Source organism: Patella vulgata, chromosome 7, assembly GCF_932274485.2.
Source record: "Patella vulgata chromosome 7, xgPatVulg1.2, whole genome shotgun sequence".
NCBI classification, from domain to species: domain Eukaryota; kingdom Metazoa; phylum Mollusca; class Gastropoda; family Patellidae; genus Patella; species Patella vulgata.
This window is the reverse complement of record NC_065885.2, coordinates 59,278,617-59,299,417: the sequence shown is the minus strand read 5'-3', so window position 1 is coordinate 59,299,417 and position 20,801 is coordinate 59,278,617. Positions and strand designations below refer to the sequence as shown.

Here is a 20,801-nt window from a genome sequence, read left to right as displayed (position 1 = left end):
TTGGAGTTTTGTGATGTAGTGACATATGTGATTGACTCACATATAGTAGATGGTGAATGACATCAAAGTACATTAAAGAAATGATATAATACTGAATCATGTCATTGTCATTTGATGTTGTTGTTATGATTCGTGGGGTGGTGGAAATATATTCAAATTTAATATTTCTGATAAAAATCATGAAATGAGTAAGTGTTAACTAGACTATGAGTTATGTACCATGTAAGTTAATTTAAAGATACATTATAAATAAACAAGAATACAGTAAAGCAGCATTATGGGAGATTAGATAAAGATACATTTGATTTAATTAAAGATACATTATGGAAGATTAGATAAAGAGCTAGCAGTTCTCACTATTATAGTTAAAAACTAGATAATTTAAAGGGAATTTGCTGAAAATTTCAGTCAAATTGATCCACTCTGAATCAAGATGTTAGCGATTGAATTTTGGGCCTAGCCTCGACCATCATTACTAAAGTCGGTACGATAAAAAACAGTCTCGATTATCCATTTTTTTATTTAATCATCAATGAGTATTGAGCAGCAGATCGGATTCCAATCCAGTAAATATCGCAGGCTAGTGATGACATCGAGAGTTGATTATGGTCTGGATAAGTTAATTAATGTGTTATTAATAATTTAGATAACATTTCAGGCTTAAAGAAAGACCTGCAATAGGCAGATTTAGCTCTTGCATAATGCATGTTTAAGATAAAAAGGAGGATGTTAAACTGCATTTCGTTTAGGATGTTTGTAAGAATGTTAGATTCAATTTAGATTTATTTTGGGAATTAATTCCTGCCACTTGACTCACTAACCAGGAGGTCAGGGACTTGATTCTCAGGATTTTCCAGAATGTTTTTACCTCCTTGTCAGTGGTGGTGCAGGATGGGGAGGGTCTGGCATAGAACACAAAGATCCCATTCACATATTGGCATACACTGTTGACATCTGGTAAGACGCTGGCTTGCTAGCCAGGGCCCTTATTCACGAAAACTTAAACTAAGATACAATCGAAATTTTAAGAAATACTGCAATTCGATTGGCTAACCAGTAAAATCAATTTGCATATATCAGTAAAATCAATTTGCATATATCCAATGAAGTTGCAGTATTTCTTAAAATTTCGGTTGTAACTTAGTTTAAGTTTTCGTGAATAAGGGCCCTGGAGATCCCTGCATTGGCCTAGAAAGTTCATCAGGATTTTGCGATGTGCTTTCCCCCTTGTCAGTGGTGCAGAACGGAAGACCTGACAAGGACAGCTGTATACATTGGCGTACACTTAAAAGATCCCTTGGCAGTTGGAATTTGATATGAGTAGGCCATAGTGCTGCTGCCCAGGCAAAATTCCCCCTCATAGTACACTGCATGCCGTATGCCCGTCTTCATTAGCCCATTGGTGCAGAAAAGTATTAAAATCTCTTCTTCTGTTTGCTATTAAGTAATAAATGTAATATCACATCAAAAAAATAAATCAGGAAAGGAAACAATTGTCTTAATGTAGGCAAATATTCAAATGTAATAATGATATTATTAAGCCTTTGATTGACTAATTTCATAAATGAACAATAATTATAATATTTTATTAACAATGACAATAAATTCAATATTTAATAATAACTTAGGATATGGTGGCCAACTGTTTATTGGGCTAGATCCATACAGATATGGATAGATCTCCATAATTAATAGTTTAAGCCAAAGTTATATCTCAATTAGTATTAACTGCGTTAATTAGTAGTAACATTTAGTTAATTAACTATACCCCCCTGCGTTTAATTTACCCCACAAATAATTTGGTTAATTTAATATCAGACAACAATTGTTTTGATCTTAAAGGTAATGTTCGAAATGAAATTAAATGGGGTTTAACGTCCTACTGTTCTGCTCCATCTGGGTTAATGAAGACGAGCATACACAATGCAGTGGGTTACGAGGGAAATTTTGCCCGGACAGCGGCACTACGGCCTACTCTTGTAGCGAATTCCAACTGTCAAGGGATCTTTTACGTGCACTCCAATGTGTACACAGGACCTCAGTTTTTGTCCATGGTGCCACTGTCTGGGCAAAATTTTCCTCATTAACCCAGTCAGAGCAGAACAGTAGGACATCAAACCCCATTTCATTTCATTGTCTTACAAGAGTTCAAAGGAGACTTAAGTTGATGATTTCCTTACAAGAATATGAATTATTAAATTGTATCATTTTTTTATGTTTCAGATGTAATTATAATGATGAAGAATAGTTGTATTTTAATGTGACAGTAACTATGGTAACAACGCCATAAAGTGATTCTGTTTTTCTATACGATCAGTGTTCTATTGATTGGATTTAATTTGTTTACAAGCAGACGGGCAATTATTCGGAACAGGTAAGTCTTTTAAATATTTCCAAATTTATTGAGTTTTTTCTGAAAATGCAATTGAAAAAAACCTTCAAGGGGCCAATGCAATGCTGGTCAGGAAAATGTATCCAGTCATTTAAATGGTACAACAAACTGGGGTCCAGTAAGGGAGACCACTGTATGGATAAGGAAGGTGGATGTAGTTATTTGGATTGGACAACAAATGAGGTTCAATAAGGGAGACCACTGTATGGATAAGGAAAGTGGATGTAGTTATTCGGATGGGACAACAACCTGAGATCCAATAAGGGAGATCACTACAGGGCTGATAAGGATAATTGATGTATCTAGTCAGTCAGCTGGGACGACAAACTGGGGTTCAATAAAGGAAACCACTGTATGGATAAGGAAGTTATTCGGATGGGATGACAAACTGAGATCCAATAAGGGAGATCACTACAGGGCTGATAAGGATAATTAATGTATCTAGTCAGTCAGATGGGACGACAAACTGAAGTCTATACTGGAACCCTTTAGGGAAACCACTGCTGTGTTGATAAGGAAAATGTTCTAGTCTTTTAGATGGGACAACAAACTGAGGTCCATGTGTACACAATTTAAACCGAGGTCCATGTGTATACAATTTGGCAGGCACATAAAAGAACCTTGACAATTGGAATTTTCCTACCTCGCATTGTATACAGAAAGAAGAGAGAGAGAGAGAAATGGGGTTTAACGTCCACTCGACACAAACTAGGTCATTTCGGGACTAACATATGGTTTAATTTTATTTCAATAATTCGCTTGCGCGCAGGGGCCTTTAGCAGTGGGAGGAAACCTGAGGACCCGAAGAAAACCCATGAGGTTGGACAGGCGACCCTACTCCTTGTCACAAAACCACGCCAGTTGACTCAATGACAGGCTTTATGATGCAGCGCGCACGTGCTAACCATTCAGCCATCCAACCCCCCTTTGTATACAGAAAGAAAAATTATGATTGTGTTAGTCTCAAAATTACCAGACTATTGTGTTGATGAGACATTAAAACCCATTTCCTTCCATTTTTGTGCCCGGCTTCCTGCTGGTCAGGATTTCTCCTTGTCAGTGATGCAGGACGGAGGGCCTCGCAAGGACAGCTGTCTAGTCGTTCGGATGGGACAAAAAACCGAGGTCCCGTGCACATATTGGCGTGCACGTAAAAGTTCCCTTGGCAGTTGGAATTCGATATATGAGTCGGCCGTAGCGCCGCTGCCCGGGCAAAATTTCCCTCATAGCACACTGTATGATGTATGCCTGTCGTCATTAGCCCAATTTAGGAGTAGAACAGTAGGATGTTAAACTCCATTTCATTTCTGCTGGTCAGGAATACATGTAGTGTCTAATGGATCTAAAAAGAAGGGTGTTCTCAGGAAGGAAAACAGCTATATTAATTGGAGAGTTAAATCAGAATTTAAATTTGAAGAAGATTAGATAAAAAATGCCGTTGTCAGGTCAAAATTCTTCTCCCTCAGATTACACTCGTAATCATAGAAGTAAAAATTACCACATGTTAGTCTTGGAATGATTTAAACATTTTGTTGACAAGACACTTAACCCCATTTCAGTCCACTTCATATGTGACCCACTCCCATGAAACCTGCCGCTGGTTTCGTGGCAGCAGCTCACATATTATTTCCTGGAAAAGTGATTGAATTCTTCAATAAGTGCGTCTCATTGCGAAATGGAGATTTTCTCTTTTTTTTTTGAGTTTCAATTTCTGTCAAGTTCACCTCCGTTGCCCTTGTTGAAGAAATGAGAATGGTGACCGTTTGATGTTGTCACTTAGATCTATTGGTGTTTTGACCGTGTTGGGTTATCCTGCTAGGATTGTTCCAAATGTTAATCGAACAAACGACAGTTATTGTCTTCTGAAAAAATCATTATCTGAAGAAAAATGCTGAGTTTTCTTTGAAGTTTGGATGCAAGATGAAATGAAAGAAGACATGTAATATTTTATTTATGGATAAGGTTCAAAGCTCTTGCTCCATGGTGATAAATTTACGTCGGAAGGGAGAGAATGATTTCATTTTGAATTGCAGATTTTACCTGTAGTGTTTTTGATTGAAAGTGGGTAAAAGTAGAATTAAAGCTCTTTGAGTTGAAACAATTATCCCAGGCACACTGAGAATTTCCACATTATTTGCACTTCCAATTACCAGTAGAACTGCTAGAGGGGTGTGGGGGGGATGGCCGAATGGTTAGCGTGAGCATACGGTCAATCATTGAGTCAACTGGCGTGGTTTCGATTCCCCGGATATACGTGACAAGGAGTAGGGTCGTCTGTCCAATCTCGTGGCTTTTCTCCGGGTCCTCCGGTTTCCTCCCACTGCTAAAGACCCCTACGCGCAAGCGAATTATTGAAATAAAGTTTATCCATGTGTTAGTCCCGAAATGACCTAGTTTGTGTCAAATAGACTTAAACCCATCTCTCTCTCCCCACACATAAAGATCAAGAAGACAATGTACGGATATTTGCACTTTTTGTGACAAGGCAACAATCTAGTCAAAAATTTACACCCTCACAGGGCACAAATAGCCATAGAAATACAATTTAACCATATGTAAGTCACAGAAGTGATGATGAGACATTTAACTCGATTCCTGAACTTTACTCATGGAGATGAAACAGATGTGAAATTGAATAGGAATTGTTTTGAGGAAGGAGATCAAGACATTAGGAAATTATCCGATCACAGAATTTAAAACATCACGTATCTTATTTTCTCCACGATAACAATCGTTGATTATATGACATTCAATGTGGATATTCTATCTCTAATACTAGAGAGTGTTGTGTTTTAAGTATACGCGAGTGAAGTGTCGATCTCATCACCGTTAGCAACAAAACAAAAAACCTGGGTAAACTTGAGCAGTAGGGTAAAGACATTCATTGCACCTCTTCTCCATCTTTGATTGACATATTTCGACCTCTTGTGTGTTTTCTCAACAAGACGTTTTATCACCCACAAGTGGCAACATTTAGATATCTCATACTTCTAACATTTCTTTTAAAAATTGCCCGCGGCCATCAAGAGATAATACTACACGATTCTTGATCTAGTTCGGCTGGTGGGTGGTTGTTGGTGGTGTGGTGTCACTCTAAAATGTGATAGGTTGGTCAAGTTAGAAACCCAGATAATTGCCATTAGCAAGCATAATATCGACAGTATGTCAGTATACTCTGCCATAAGCATTAACAAGTGAATAACGTCAGTTGTATACTGTGCCATAAGCAGAGTATGCTGTTTGGTGCAGAAAAGTAAGACTTTAACGCACATTTAACCTGTTAAGCGTGACGTTTTTCAAAACATTAACTACCCCCTATTGATTAATTTAATTGACGAAGTGACGAAGAACTATGTACTATGTTCTAAGAATAGGTTGGGGAAAATACCTCCAAGGCATTATATTATGCCCTACACACAGTGAGTGGCAGTTGTCCAGGACATTATATAACGACCTACACACTTAACTGGTTTATTTTGACTCCACATATTTATGGAAGAATAACTATTAATATTTATTCGAGCGATGTTTCAACGTTTTTAACCTCACTATTCAATGAACCAAATAAACCAGAGAAATTGTATCAGTAAGCCATGGCAATGACTTTCATAACTACCATAACTGCAAAAAGAAATGTGAATGACTTCCATAACTACAGTAACTGAAAAAAAAAAGTACATTAAATAAATGTGTTTTGTTTTTTAATCTTCCTTCAGTGCTACGTAATCTCTGGAAGCAATTATTGTAATCTCCAATTTTACCTTTGAGAATGTTCAATACCGACTTAGGAATATTTCCTCGTCAGTCTGTCTGATGACCAACATGGGAAAAGCACAAAGTACAATGACTCACAGTCGAATAATTGTAGAATTCTTCTGTGAGTACTAAAACCTTTGTCTTATATGCCCTGTATAATATTGTATGCATAATTCATTTCTAGATCAATGGCCGAATGTCTTTTACAAGTGAGGGAAAAGAAGTTATTAAATTTCGTAGAAATATTGTAGATTAATTTTACAGTTATAGAATTGTCTCAGCTCGCAGAAATAATACGTGACCTATTTATTAGATCTGGGAACCTAGAATGAATTATACATTATGATATTCTCTCGGTTTATATGAGAACGGGCTATAATCAAGTTTTGTTGAGTTCGTTGGTTTGTTATTTTGAGGCAGTGATTAGTCATACTCGTCAGTAGAAACATTCAAACAATATTCTAGATTCGTATTTCTAGATCGTATCTCGTATCTCATTCTTGGTAGCCAGTGAGCTCGAAAATACATGTGTCATAATAATGAATATTGGAGTATGTGAGTTATGATTGCTGGTTATTTTGTTTGTGATATTCAGAGATACACTGGTGGCACGGCACACCGATTTTAGTAATGCTGCCATTAGAGCTAGATCAGTGAAATGATATTGATATTGTTTTGTCCACAAGTTTTTCTTGTCAGTTTTGTTTTGCGTGTAGTGCAGTTTTCCCGCACTTACTATTGTGAATATAACAATAGAAATAGAATATGAGAATAAACCATATAATAAATATATTGCATAGCTGTGCTGGAATATCAGAATATATCATAGAGTATATTGCCTACTGTTGAATATAGCCTTGGCATATTATAAAATATTGCACATGCTGTTGAATATAACCATGGAATATCAGAATATATCATAGAGTATATTGCATACTGTTGAATACAGCCATGGTATATCATAATATATATTGCACATGCTGTTGAATATAACCATGGAATATCAGAATATATCATAAAGAATATTGCATACTGTTGAATATAGCCTTGGCATATAAAATATTGCACATGCTGTTGAATATAACCATGGAATATCAGAATATATCATAAAGAATATTGCATACTGTTGAATATAGCCTTGGCATATAAAATATTGCACATGCTGTTGAATATAACCATGGAATATCAGAATATATCATAGAGTATACTGCATACTGTTGAATATAGCCATGGTATATCATAAAATATATTGCACATGCTGTTGAATATTACCATGGAATATCAGAATATATCATAGAGTATATTACATACTGTTGAATATAGCCATGGTATATCACACAGAGTACCAGTATATTACATATTGCATACTATAGCCATAGAATACCAGAATCAAATAAGTCAAGTTTGATTTACAATACATGTTGGTCTCATGATAACCTAGCCCATTGCGTGGACTGTAAAAACTTGTACTTGATCTCCCAGTTGTTTAAAGTTCAGAAAACAAGAATTGAGAATCGAGACGTTAGTATTAATATTAATGATGCCGGTCTAAGGATTCGGCTACATTACTAAAGAGAGCAAACTTTAAACTCATCCTAGACTTATTGATAAATATTAATGATGGCGATCTAAGGATTGGTGTACATTCCTGAACAATAGAATCATAGATGTGTTCAACAGCTTTTTTCGGAGAGCCTGACAAGGAAAGCTGTCTAGTCGTTCGGATGGGATGAAAAACTGAGGTCCTGTGTACACATTGGCGTGCATGTAAAAGATCCCTTGGCAGTTGGAATTCGATATAAGAGTAGGCCATAGTGTTGCTGCCTGGGCAAAATTTCCCTCATAGCACACTGTATGGTGTATGCCTGTCTTCATTAGCCCAGTTTGAGCAGAACAGTAGGATGTTAAACTCCATTTCATTTCATTTTAACAGCTTTTTCATTTTTAACTTCTTGTAGCGTCCCTTTAACTGATTATTTTCTTTTCATTATTTTCTCCATGTTAGTTTTTACATTTCACCATGTTTCAATTTATATCATTGACAATCGGTTAGCTCTAGAATAATAATCATTATTGTTGATAGAAAAATAAATAGTTTTAACACTTGGTTTAAAAATGATGGACATCTTATAATGAGATTTCTAAAATTAAGTTAATTGAGCAAAGGGAGAATTATTTTCTTTAGTGTTTAGTAATTAGAAGGAAGTAATTGGGATGCCATAAAACGAAAGTAGGTGGACATGAATCGCAGATAAATGAAACTAAGAATTTTGTCCGCCAGTATAAATGTATTTTAGGTCAGTAATAATGTTAATTATAGCAACTCATGAATATGTTATGACATGTATTCCACTGTGGTTTTATAACATAGTGGTTGGCACTTGGTTTCTTGTGAATGGAAGTTGTATTATTCTAAGACTGCTCCCTATGGAAGTTTTTATACAATAAATTTAGTTTATCTTTAAGAAATGCTTTATTAGAAGACATTAATGACAATATAATATAATTTTATTTTCAAATATTTGTTTTTTACATTGGTTGAAACAAACTGATTTCTGGCCATATAAAATTTATACAGAAGCCATTAATGACAATATAATAAAATTTTATTTTCAAATATTTGTTTTTTTAAATTGGTTGAAACGAACTGATTTCTGAATATATAATATTTATGCTTCAATAAGATAATAGTTTATAAAGATATTATTATGTTTGATATATGAATACCCATTGTTAGGTACTACATACTACTGGAATATCCATGTAGCCATGAAATACAGAATATGGGATAGAGAATATTAATTGCTGTTGAATAATAGCCATGGTATATCAGAATATATGATAGAGTATGTTAGTTAACTGTTGAATAATAGCCATGGTATATCAGAATATATGATAGAAAATATTAATTACTGTTGAATAATAGCCATGGTATATCAGAATATATAATAGAAAATATTAATTACTGTTGAAGATAGTCATGGAATATTATAATATATGATAGAGAATATTAATTACTGTTGAATATAGCCATGGAATATTAGAATATATGATAGAAAATATTATGACTGTTGAATATAGCCATGGAATATTAGAATACACCATATAGTACTCTTCATATACTGTTGAATATAACCGTGGAATATAAAAACTATATGATAGCTAGAGTATATCATACTGTTGAACGTAGCCATGGTATATTAAAATACATGATAGAGTATATTAGTTACTGTTGAATATAACCATGGTATATCGAAATACATGATAGACTATATTAGTTACTGTTGAATATAACCATGGTATATCGAAATACATGATAGAGTATATTAGTTACTGTTGAATATAACCATGGTATATCGAAATACATGATAGAGTATATTAGTTACTGTTGAATATAACCATGGTATATCGAAATACATGATAGACTATATCAGTTACTGTTGAATATAACCATGGTATATCGAAATACATGATAGAGTATATTAGTTACTATTGAATATAGCCATGGTCTATCGAAATACATGATAGAGTATATCATATCATGGTATATTGAAATCTGTCATAGTTTATATTGTAAATTATGTGGCTGCCATTTCTCACAAAACAAAACTCAACAAAATTGATAGAATGGTATTTTTTTTAATTGAGACTCCCACAAGTAAAAGGGACTTCCATTTTCTACTATTCTTAATAATTATAAGGTCTAACAAGTTGAATCAATAAATTATGACCCTGGTTCCAAAGAAAAGTGACATATAAAATATGGCCATGTCTTACAGTCTATCAATTATGTTTGACAGCCATAAAAAATATACCTCATAAATAATCGTAGAATTGTAAAGGAATAGATTTTATCAACGGAATGCGGCTTTTTAAAAATTTGTGCATAAATATTTTATGTTAATTTTAATGGCACGAGATTAAAGGAGCGTGGATGATGCTGAATCTGGCAGACTGTATTTTAGAAGTCAAGGCTATCTATCAAATCTAGAAGTCAGAGTAAGCCTAGTGATTATCCGAACCTATCAATTATACTCACCACCAGATAAACGATTTGAATAGACAGTTCATTCTACTCTCTCTAGGTGGTCAAATACCCCATTCATTCCCACTAAATCCCCTTTTATTAGTCGACGTGGGCAGATCATTGTTCCTGTATCAACAGTCAATCATTTTGTTAAAAAAGGCAGAAATAATCAGTCGAGGGCATGACAAATTATTATTTATTATTCATAGACTTTGCGTTTTTTTGGGTGGGTGTGGACAAAGAATGCACACATGAGATATCTAAATTCGGGAAACAATATACTCTTGAAAGTTTGGTGATCTATAATTCAGATATTGATAGACTACTTATCACCTATTTGCTTCATAAATCAAACTGAAAGATGAAGCGCTTGTGTTCATCAATCATGGAAGATTGAAAAGTATTTGTTAAATATTTAAGTTATTGTATGACTGAAGTCTTGTCTTTTATTGTATGATAACAAAATAATCATATACTTTCTAATGTATTATTTATCAGGTCTTTGCACTTGACAAAACGTCAGGCTCTAATGAACTGGTGGTACCTCTGATATTTTAAACTTTGTAGCAGATGCAACAGCTAAATCTGCCTATTTCAGGTCTTTCTTTAGGCCTGAAATGTTATCTAAATTATTAATTAGACATTAACTCGCAATGTCATTGCTAATCTGCTATATTTATTGGATTAGGATCCGATTTGCAGCTCAACTTTGATTCATGATTTAATCATGAAATGGATAATCGAGACTATGTTTTTTATTGTACCAACTTTAGTAATGATGATCAAGTCTAGGAAGAAAATTCAATCGCTATATTCTCGGTTCAGAGTGGATCAATTTGACTTAAATTTTCAGCAAATCCCCTTTACATTATCTAGTTGTCAACTATTATAGTGAAAACTACCAGCTCTTTCTCTAATCTCCCATAATGTAATATTAATATGATTTAAAACATTGATCAAAGACAAATCAGTGCCAGAAAAATTTATATGCATGAGAAAGAATGTACCTGATAAAGCCTGAATTTGTGGCATTGGCCTTGTATACTATGGTTTATTGTGTCTTGTTCATTTTGTGGGGGGGGGGGCAATCAGGTGAGCTTTTTTCCGCCAGGACCTAATGGTTTCCTCTAACTATTGAAATAAAATAGTACCATATGTTAGTCCCGAAATGACATAGTTGGTCCAGTGTACTCTCTCTCTTTCTTTCTTTATTGGCCCCCCCCCCCCCCAATCGTATGAGGGGGGTTGGATGGCTGAATGGTTAGCGTGCGCGCGCTGTATCATAAAGTCTGTTATGAGTCGACTGGCGTGGTTTTGAATCCCCGGTTGTATGTGGCAGGGAGTAGGGTCGCCTGTCCAACCTCGTGGGTTTTCTGCGGGTCCTCCGGTTTCCTCCCACTGCTAAAGACCCCTACGCGCAAGCGAATTATGTAAATAAAATTAAACCAAATGTTAGTCCCGAAATGACCTAGTTTGTGTCGAGTGGACGTTAAACCCCATTTCTCTCTCTCTCTCTCCAATCGTATGAGTAGAAAAATACATATAAAGATATACCATATATTAGTCCCAAGACAATCTAATTAATGTAAGATCGAAATGAGGTTAGATCCCATCTCTCTCTCTCTCTCTCTCTCTGGGTTATTTGTATGTATAAAATATAATGTGACCTATTTTCACTTAAGTGTATGAATACATAACGAGTGGTAAGCACAGTACATATGAGTTAGCCGATGGTCTGGAAATCTAAATAACAAATGATGATAACATCATGGTTGCCATTTAAGAAGTGAATCTAATATGGCCATAATAGATACAATCAGGAATTGGGTTATTTATATTCTTACAAGTCCATGCGAAGAAAACATGATATTGCCATCAATGGTTGAAGGATTTTTCATGTTTTATATATATGGACGGTATATAGTTACTGGTTGAAGTAGCGGTTATATAAAACATTGTGTCTGGATCTATAGGTCTGACTAGAAACTAGCTGCGATTTGTCCATGGAAGACAATAATTATTAAATCGGATCATTTAAACATGTCGCTCCCTCTGTTTGTAAAGCGAGGCCCAACTTGTATACATCATGTCAAAAGGTATTATTTGATTTTGGTCTGAAAAATGTACCAAAGAGTGACTTTTATATTTTATCTTCCAAAGAAAAAAACGAAGACCAACAAAAACCATTTGCTGAATGTTAAAGATTTCCGAAAACAGTTGGATATCAAAATAAGAGTAGGGCGTAACGCAGCTGTTAGGGGCAAAATTTCCAAAATATGCCTTATAGCTCATTGCATGGCGTTATCCATGTCTTCACATGCCCAGTTGGTGCAGGATAGTGATATGGTAAACAGAATTTCATTTCACGTTCCCAAGTACACCTGTACATGAATAAATATTTGAATCTTTACGATGTAACTCATTAGTAATAAACTAGACATATAGTTTATTAGAATGGAAAGCAATTGTTTGATATGTAGGGTGTAGTAGCGGACATCCATCTTCACCTCCACACCTCTCGTTATCAGGTGTTGATAGGTAAGTTAATTACCCGACATGGTGTAAGTTGATCTCAGACTTCAATATGAGACTACCTGTATTCTGTATTAAACTATCTAGACTCAACAACCAAAACCTGCTTATATATACGCCAGACGCCAGGCAGTTTCCTATACAGCCTACTCTTATTGGGGGGGTTGGATAGCTGAATGGTTCGTGAGTATGCGCTGTATCATAAGGTCTGTCACTGAGTCAACTGGCGTGGCTTCAATTCCCCGGTTGTACGTGACAAAGAGTAAGGTCGCCTGTCCAACCTTTCTCCAGGTCCTCCGGTTTCCTCCAACTGCTAAAAGACCCCTACGTGCAAGTGAATTATTGAAGTAAAATTGAACCATGTGTTATTCCCGAAATGACCTAGTTTGTGTCGAGTGGACGTTAAACCCCATTTCTCTCTCTATTTTGAATTGCAACTGTTGTGGATTTTTTCATCCTATCTGAATCACTAGACACTTCCTGAATCCTACACCAATGACAAAAGGGAACCATACAGGAAAATCTTGAGGTACTTTCTCAGTGAACACCAGGATCGAACCTTGGATATCCTGTTTAATGAGCCTGTGCTAAGGAAAAAAAAAAATCTTTTAATATCATGAATGATTATGGCTCTCCAGTAATAATTGCTTATAAATTGTAAAAGACAATAAATAACAAAGAATATTGTAGAAAAGTCACATCTCTCAAAAGAAACAATGACTTATTGTCATTTCTGATTTCTTGTCTAAGGCAATAAGATTGTAAATCTTGCTTTAATTGACATGAAACTTGTTTTCTACTGCTGGTTTCTTACACGTTTAGATATTTGTGAAGTTATCATAAATTTCGTGTTTCTCAGCTTGTGAACAGATTTGTCAAAAGGTGCGACTTGTTAAAAATTGATATATAAATTGTTTTGTTTCACTTTATTTTGCCTCTATTTCTCCTCTTACTCTGCTTGATTATTGAACATTTATTTTAAAAAATAGTTTTTTCTCGCCACTTATAGGTGGCGTTAGATTCTATATGCCATTGGCAGAAAATGCTGACTGTTAGAAAATTTTCAATTTGTCAGATCCTTGTAAATACTTAATAGAATTGAACCATTCTTGGACTGATATTCTTTTTAGAGCTTCAACTTTTACAATGGCATCATAGTCCGTCAAATGACGTTCAGAGTCTTTAAGATCTAAGTTCAAGTATTGTTCAACAGGCTTTCAGTAATTAGGATGACATATTCAAATAGAATTGAACCGACAATACTATATACCGGAAAACTCCATGTTATACTGAATACCGAAAAAAACTAAATACCGGAAAACACATTAAATACCGGAAAATACCCTAAATAGGTAACCCGGAGACTGGCACCCTAAATAGGTAACCCAGAGTCTGGTCCTCTGTGTGATTGGGTTAGGGTTAGGGTTAGTTTATGGTTTATAGTATAGCCCCTTCTCCGGGTTACCTATTTAGGGTGTTTTCCGGTATTTAGTGTGTTTTCCGGTATTTAATGTTTTTCCCGTATTCAGTATAACATGGTGTTTTCCGGTGGTTTTCGGTGTTTTCGGTATATAGTATAGCCCAATTGGACCATTTTCGGACTGATATTTTTCTATTACAGATTCAACTTTCACAATATTATAGTTTACAGGGAATAAGGCGTCGTTTTAAATCCCCAGTTGCACATGACAAGTAGTTGGGTCGCCTGTCCAACCTTGTGGGTTTTATCTTGGTCGTCCAGTTTCCTCCCACTGCAAAAGATCCCTACGCACATGCCTATTATTGAAATAAAATTGAACCATATGTTAGTCCCGAAATGACCTAGTTTGTGTCAAGTGGACGTTGAACCCCATTTCTCTCTCTCTCTACAAGGCAATAAGGCATTCAAAATCCATCAAATGACAGTCAGTGGTTTTAACGGACATGGAACAATTTCTAGTGCTGCTTTCTTCATATTTGACTTGCACCTTAGATCTTTTTAAAGTTGCCATCAATTTCATGTGTTTCAGCTCGTGAAAAGATTTGTCAAAGGGCGACTTTTTTTTTTATTTAATTTCAGACAAATTGTTTTGTTACAAGATTACAACGACGGTTTAATCACTTAACAAATTAATACTGGTGAAAAAAATTACCCAAATAATCCTTGAGCCTCAGAAGTGTCGAAGATTAAAAAGAGAACTAATTTTTCGCTTTAATGTCGGTGGGTAGCCATAACGGATGAATCAGAGAGCGTTGATATATCCCGAGGCAATTCTGCGTAAAATGCATGTAAATCAATTTATTTATAATGATATTGTTTGATCAAGTCTTGTATGTTTCATCGCGCCTTTTATTACATCATTTTAACACAGATCGGTCTACATCTTGAACACTTAGAGTTATCTGCCCTTAGGCTAACCACCATTCGCTCTTCTTTTATTCCAGGTTGCATGAGGTTCCCTTCCATTAGACAGACAAACCCTGACTCATGATATTCCTTTATAACGTAAGGCGAAAAAAATTCCCTTGTTACGTAAATAAATAGTTTTTAACATGATATCATACAGTTACGTAATACAGTTTCCTTTTAGGTCCTCTTGGCGGCCATATTTATTTTAAAAATTCCACATGTTAACCGTCTATAATGCGTAATAATATTTTAAGGAATTACGTCAATATGGTTTCTATTAAACATGTTATTAAAATGTAGCGAAATATTTAAAATGTCCACTTTGTTAGAACGTGAGAACGATTACATTCTGTAGAGTGTAAAAAGTTCATTTATCGCAAAAATCTGTTTTTAAACGACTTCGAACAATTTATTGATTAACAACGTTTATTTGCATCATTCTTAATTAGTTTGTTGACGAAAAACGTGGCTTTTATCGCCATATAATAGATATTGACAATATTTTGTCGTGTTTTTTTTATGACATGTGAAAAGATATGTTTTGGAAGGTAACAGGTGCATTGAATGCATATTTTAGAATATCTGACAGCTGCCGATATGATAGTGCGACCGACACTGTTTTAATAATCAATATACCTGATGAGGATTTAAAAAGATAGAATTATTCTGAGTTGCATTTTGAAACGTTTAATTAGCTATTAATAAAATGTAATATGGCCAATTAGCTGACAGATGCCTTATGTTGTTGTTGGTGATGCTTAAAGGGACATGCTATTATATGAAATACTGGTTTGTTTATGTGTTGTTTCTACAAACCTGAAAATAGGATACTTGTCAAGTATGAAATTTGAGCTTTGTCAGACTCGATTCCTGGAACACCTTTCATTTTGTCTGGCACAGATTTGTCTTTGCATTTTTTTCTTTTTTTTAATATAAATGCTTGTTCATTAGAGATCTTAAAATTCCATTTAATTAAGAAGTGACAACGGGTGTTCTTAACTGATTAAGCATAATCTGCTTTATGCATGACATCAGTCTTCGCCAAAAACTAAATGAGAGTGATTGGAAAGTGCTAAAATGTCCCAAGCTTGATTCTGTCTGTGGGTTAGTCCTTCGGATGAGACGAAAAACCGAAGTCCCGTGTATACATTTGAATTCACGTAAAAGATCCCTTGGCTGTTGGAATTCAATATAAGAGTAGGCGATAGTGCCGCTGCCCGGGCAAAATTTCCCTCATAGCACACTGTATGGTGTATGCCCGTCTTCATTAGCCCAGGATAGGAGCAGAACAGTAGGACGTTAAACCCCATTTCACTTCATTTCACTGTCTGTGGGTCCCCATGTTTCCTTGCACTGCTGAAGACCCCTGCAAGCCAGTAGATTATTGAAATAAATAAATCAATATAATTTCCGATGAGCTATCTCTTTAAATGGAGTTCGGGTTCTTATTGTTGTATTTATAACAAACGAAAATCAGTGAAGCGCATCACATTAGAAATTGACACTCCACAGTAAGATAATTACCATATCCATTCTATTTTTATGAAAAAAATTGTGTAAAAGATTAGAAAAAACCCAATCTTTGTTAGTAAAAATCAATTTGTTGGTATAATTTATACATTGGGTCACGGAAAAATTTATTTACTTAAAAAAGAGTTTGTTTCATCATTGTGTCGGTAAAACATGGTATAAAGACATTCTCTTATGATTTTAGGTTACAAAACAAAAAACCAAAAAAACAAAAAGAAACATCTTGCAATTGAGACCAGTAATTGATCCTGTTACCCTTTATAATTATTGTATAAAGCTCTTAAGAATTATAAGATGTCTGCTTGTTGTTATTCTTAGAAGAAATTTAAAAATGAAATGGTTAATGAAATGGGGTTTAATGTCTGACTTTTCTGCTGGGGTTAGCCTACTGAAGACAGGAGAAATTTTAAAAACTGAGACTGTCTGTTAAAGATCCCTTCCCCAGGGTTGGGCTAATATAGACTGGAGAAATTTTAAAAACTGAGACTGTGTGTTAAAGATCCCTTCACTTGGGGTTTTATAAATACAGCAGATTTTAAGATGAAAATCCACCACATGGTAGTCCCAAAATGAGCGGAGTTAGACTCTCCCTCTCAAATTCTTCAATTGAGACCAGTAATTGATCCTGTTACCCTTTATAATTATTGTATAAAACTCTTAAGAATTATAAGATGTCTGCATATAGTTTTTTCTTTCTTAGAAAAAATTTAAAAATGAAATGATTAATGAAATGGGGTTTAATGTCCTACTCTTCTACTCCGGTTGGGCTACTGAAGACTGGAGAAATTTTAAAAACTGAGACTGTGTAGTAAAGATCCCTTCACTTGGGGTTTTATAAATACAGCAGTACAACCAATAAAACCCCAAGATTTTAAAATGAAAATCAACCACATGTTAGCCCCAAAATGAACTAGATTGTGTTCAGTGGAGTTACAGTAAGCCCTCTCTCTCTCTCTCTCTCTCTCTCTTTTGTACCATCCAGAGTGATTCAACAACTTCCATTCGGCACCTCTCTCTCTCTCTCTCTCAAATTCTGAAGTCAACTTAAAGAGAGTTCATCTTCAGTTGATTCACTTCCCCTTTGATGTGACATATGGCACTATCTTTTATTACCAAATAAACTTGGAACAAACACAGAAACCATAGAAATTATCTTTAAAACGACACAGATTATGATGAATATCTCCATTTAAAATGTCACCTTGGAGACCCATTTATTTCTTAAGTTGTTAACTAAACACAAGTATTTAGTATTTGATGCATCCATCTGAGACCTATTAAAACAGACAAAATGGCTCCAGAAGAAATAAAAATAAGGTTTAAATGGAATTCTGTAAATTTAACCCGTTTATTGGGTGTGACAATCAATTAAAAGATGGGCATTAGTTCATCATAAACAGATCAGCTATTGGAGGAGGTAAACAATGGCCGCTAACAAGTCCAAGATGGAGGGTGTTACAACAAGAACAATCAGAGGCATCCTATTATTTTGTTTCGTAAAATGACACCCCTGTGTTTTGTAAACTTGTGAAACTGACCATTAGAACTGAATCCAGCAAATAATTAAACAATACAGTCTATTATTTTACCAGAAGTTCTATTATTTTTATGAGCATGGAGCATTCCTTGTTTTACAACCAAGTACAATACATGACAAACAGAAACTATGCCATAAACATCTGTAGTGCTTCAACAGAATACTCGTTAATGGTCATTATCATTTCGTAAATTACAAATTGAATATGTTATTAGTGGAATGGATATTGACTTCTTGACAACATTTTAGTGAGGATGAAATGAAATGGGGTTTGATGTCCTACTGTTCTGCTCCGACTGGGCTAATGAAGACGGGCATACTGTCAGTGTGACTGTGTACTATGAGGGAAATTTTGCCCTGGACAGCGGCGCTACGGCCTACTCTTATATCGAATTGCAAATTTTTATGTGCACGCCAATGTGCTATTTGTACTATTCAAATGGGTGATCCAAGACCACTTCAGATTTCAAGGTGGGCAGCGCTGTTGTCCAGCAGTGAGGGCACAGAACTTTCTATTTGTCCTACACACACTCAGGGCTCTTGACTAGTAGCTCCCTCTCTCTGATTAATCTCTCTCTCCGAGCTCCCCCAGGTTGTAGATGACAAGGAATAGGGTCGCCTGTCCAACCTCGTGGGTTTTCACCAGGTCCTATAGTTTCCTCCCACTGCTAAAGACCTCTAGGCGCAAGCGAATTATTGAAATAAAATTTAAACCATATGTTGGTCCCGAAATGACCTAGTTTGTGTCGAGTGGACATTAAACCCCATTTCTCTCTCTCTCTTTTTCTCTGGGCTCCCTCACTCTTTCTCAGGACTCTTGACTAGTGCCTCTTTCTCCTGGTAGTAACTTTTGTTACCGAACCCTTCCATAATGTACAAGCTATAAACTGCAAGCCATAATGTACAAATTATAATGTCTGTATGTCATTGAAGTAATGTTATATGTCGGCATAGTGTGTGTAAAACAGAGACTTTGTGCAGTTTTCTGTTAAATGAACTCCTTTTTATTTTGTCATGGTAGCCTGGAATAAGAAGACATATTGGTCTATTTTTACCAAAAAGACGATAAAGACCTTGTCTAAATGGCAGCCATTAACCAAACGTGAGATAGAAAAAAAAAACTCGACAGATTGACGGGGAAATATATCTGTTGAATCAGACGATAAATTAAAGATCACCATTATTTCTTACAAAAGATGCAGAGTTGATTTCTCTCTGTCCTTTTATTACGAAGACCTGAATTGGAGTAATTGGCCGATTTGTATTCAGTTCTCATTCGTCACACCAGAGAAAAAAAAAATCAATTTTTAAAGCCCAGAGTTTTTTTGTTCCTGTTCTCACTGATAAACGGCCATATTATATTTTATTGTTGACAGTTTTGATCGCGGACTTTTAATGATCTGAAAAATTCTATGAATAATTATTAATCAACATGACTCAAGAGAAGAAACCACCCATAAAACACAGAACAAAAGAAAGAGGTTACCTCCCTTGCCTGTAATCTGTTTTGTTTAACATCTTTTGGTGTGAGATTAATACGGATCACAACACAATACAGCCTTCCGTTTTAGTAAATGACGATCGGCCCATAACCACGATTTTATGACCGCGATCAGAGATTTATGGAAATGTCTAAAATATTTTGTCTCTTTGGAAACATGGTTTTGAATATAATTTGATGTTCTCCTGGTGTGAAAATGGCCAACGTAGGACGGCACGATTCAATGATAATGTGACCGTTCCACAGATATTACGTAATTTAAGAGTATCTTAACGCACTTAAACAGTTGACTCCAATCTGATTGTTCAGGCAGAAGTGTTAGACCAGATTGCTTTTAATTGTCATGACGATAATGAGCTTCCATTTAAATCCGCGATTTTATTGAATAAGGCCTCGTAAATAAAATTTACCTCAAATATTGTGATGACTTGATTGAGTTACAGGGTTCCTGCTTCTGTAACGAACAGTAGGACATGTGCTGTAAGAAGGCATGTTTTTATCAGAGTTGTACAAGTGGTGTACACATCTGTCTTATTGGATTACAGTACGTTGCATGAGTCTAGAATTCACAAGACAATGGTACCCTACTTTATATCTTGTATCTCTTTTGTTTGTTCACTCATTGTTTTATTCCTGGCTGCATTCTTAACGTCCTAATTGTTCTGAAATCTTGAAGTAAAACAGAGATTGTTATTTCCCAGATAAATGAAAAATGTTTTCAGGTGTTCGTGTCATTCTGAACTCTGGTGTTCATGTAGTATGTGTAAGTTTCTGTTAATTGTGATAGTTCAGAACTCTTGTTGTCTTGAACTATATATTAGTTCCAAGTCATTGTGGTAAATCTTGTAGTTCAGAACTCTGGTTGTAGCCACAATGGCTCGGTGAGTAAGACTTTCGACCACAACACATATAGAAATCTTAAAAATATCGCAGATATGGCAACGAGAGTTGATTATGGTCTTTTCATGTTAATTAATGTCTAATTAATAATTTATATAACATTTAAGGCCTAAAGAAAGATCTGCAATAGGCAGATTTAACTCTTGCATAATGTATGTTTAAGTTGCACAGCTCAGCATAAAGATTGTATAAACAAACTATGTGATCACCTCAAATGATGAATCTCTTCTACACAGA

At 35.2% G+C, this 20,801-nt stretch overlaps 1 protein-coding gene across 5 annotated transcripts in view; it reads left to right on the top strand.

Moving 5' to 3' along the window:
- The window catches only part of LOC126827498 (plexin-B), a 310,132-nt gene that overhangs the window by 136,983 nt on the left and 152,348 nt on the right, over positions 1-20,801 (top strand). For all 5 annotated transcript variants that reach the window (XM_056102566.1, XM_050556896.2, XM_056102565.1 and 2 more), the window contains one exon: positions 2,224-2,374. The gene's annotated coding sequence lies outside the window, so the exon portion shown is untranslated. The remainder of the gene's footprint in view (positions 1-2,223; positions 2,375-20,801) is intronic.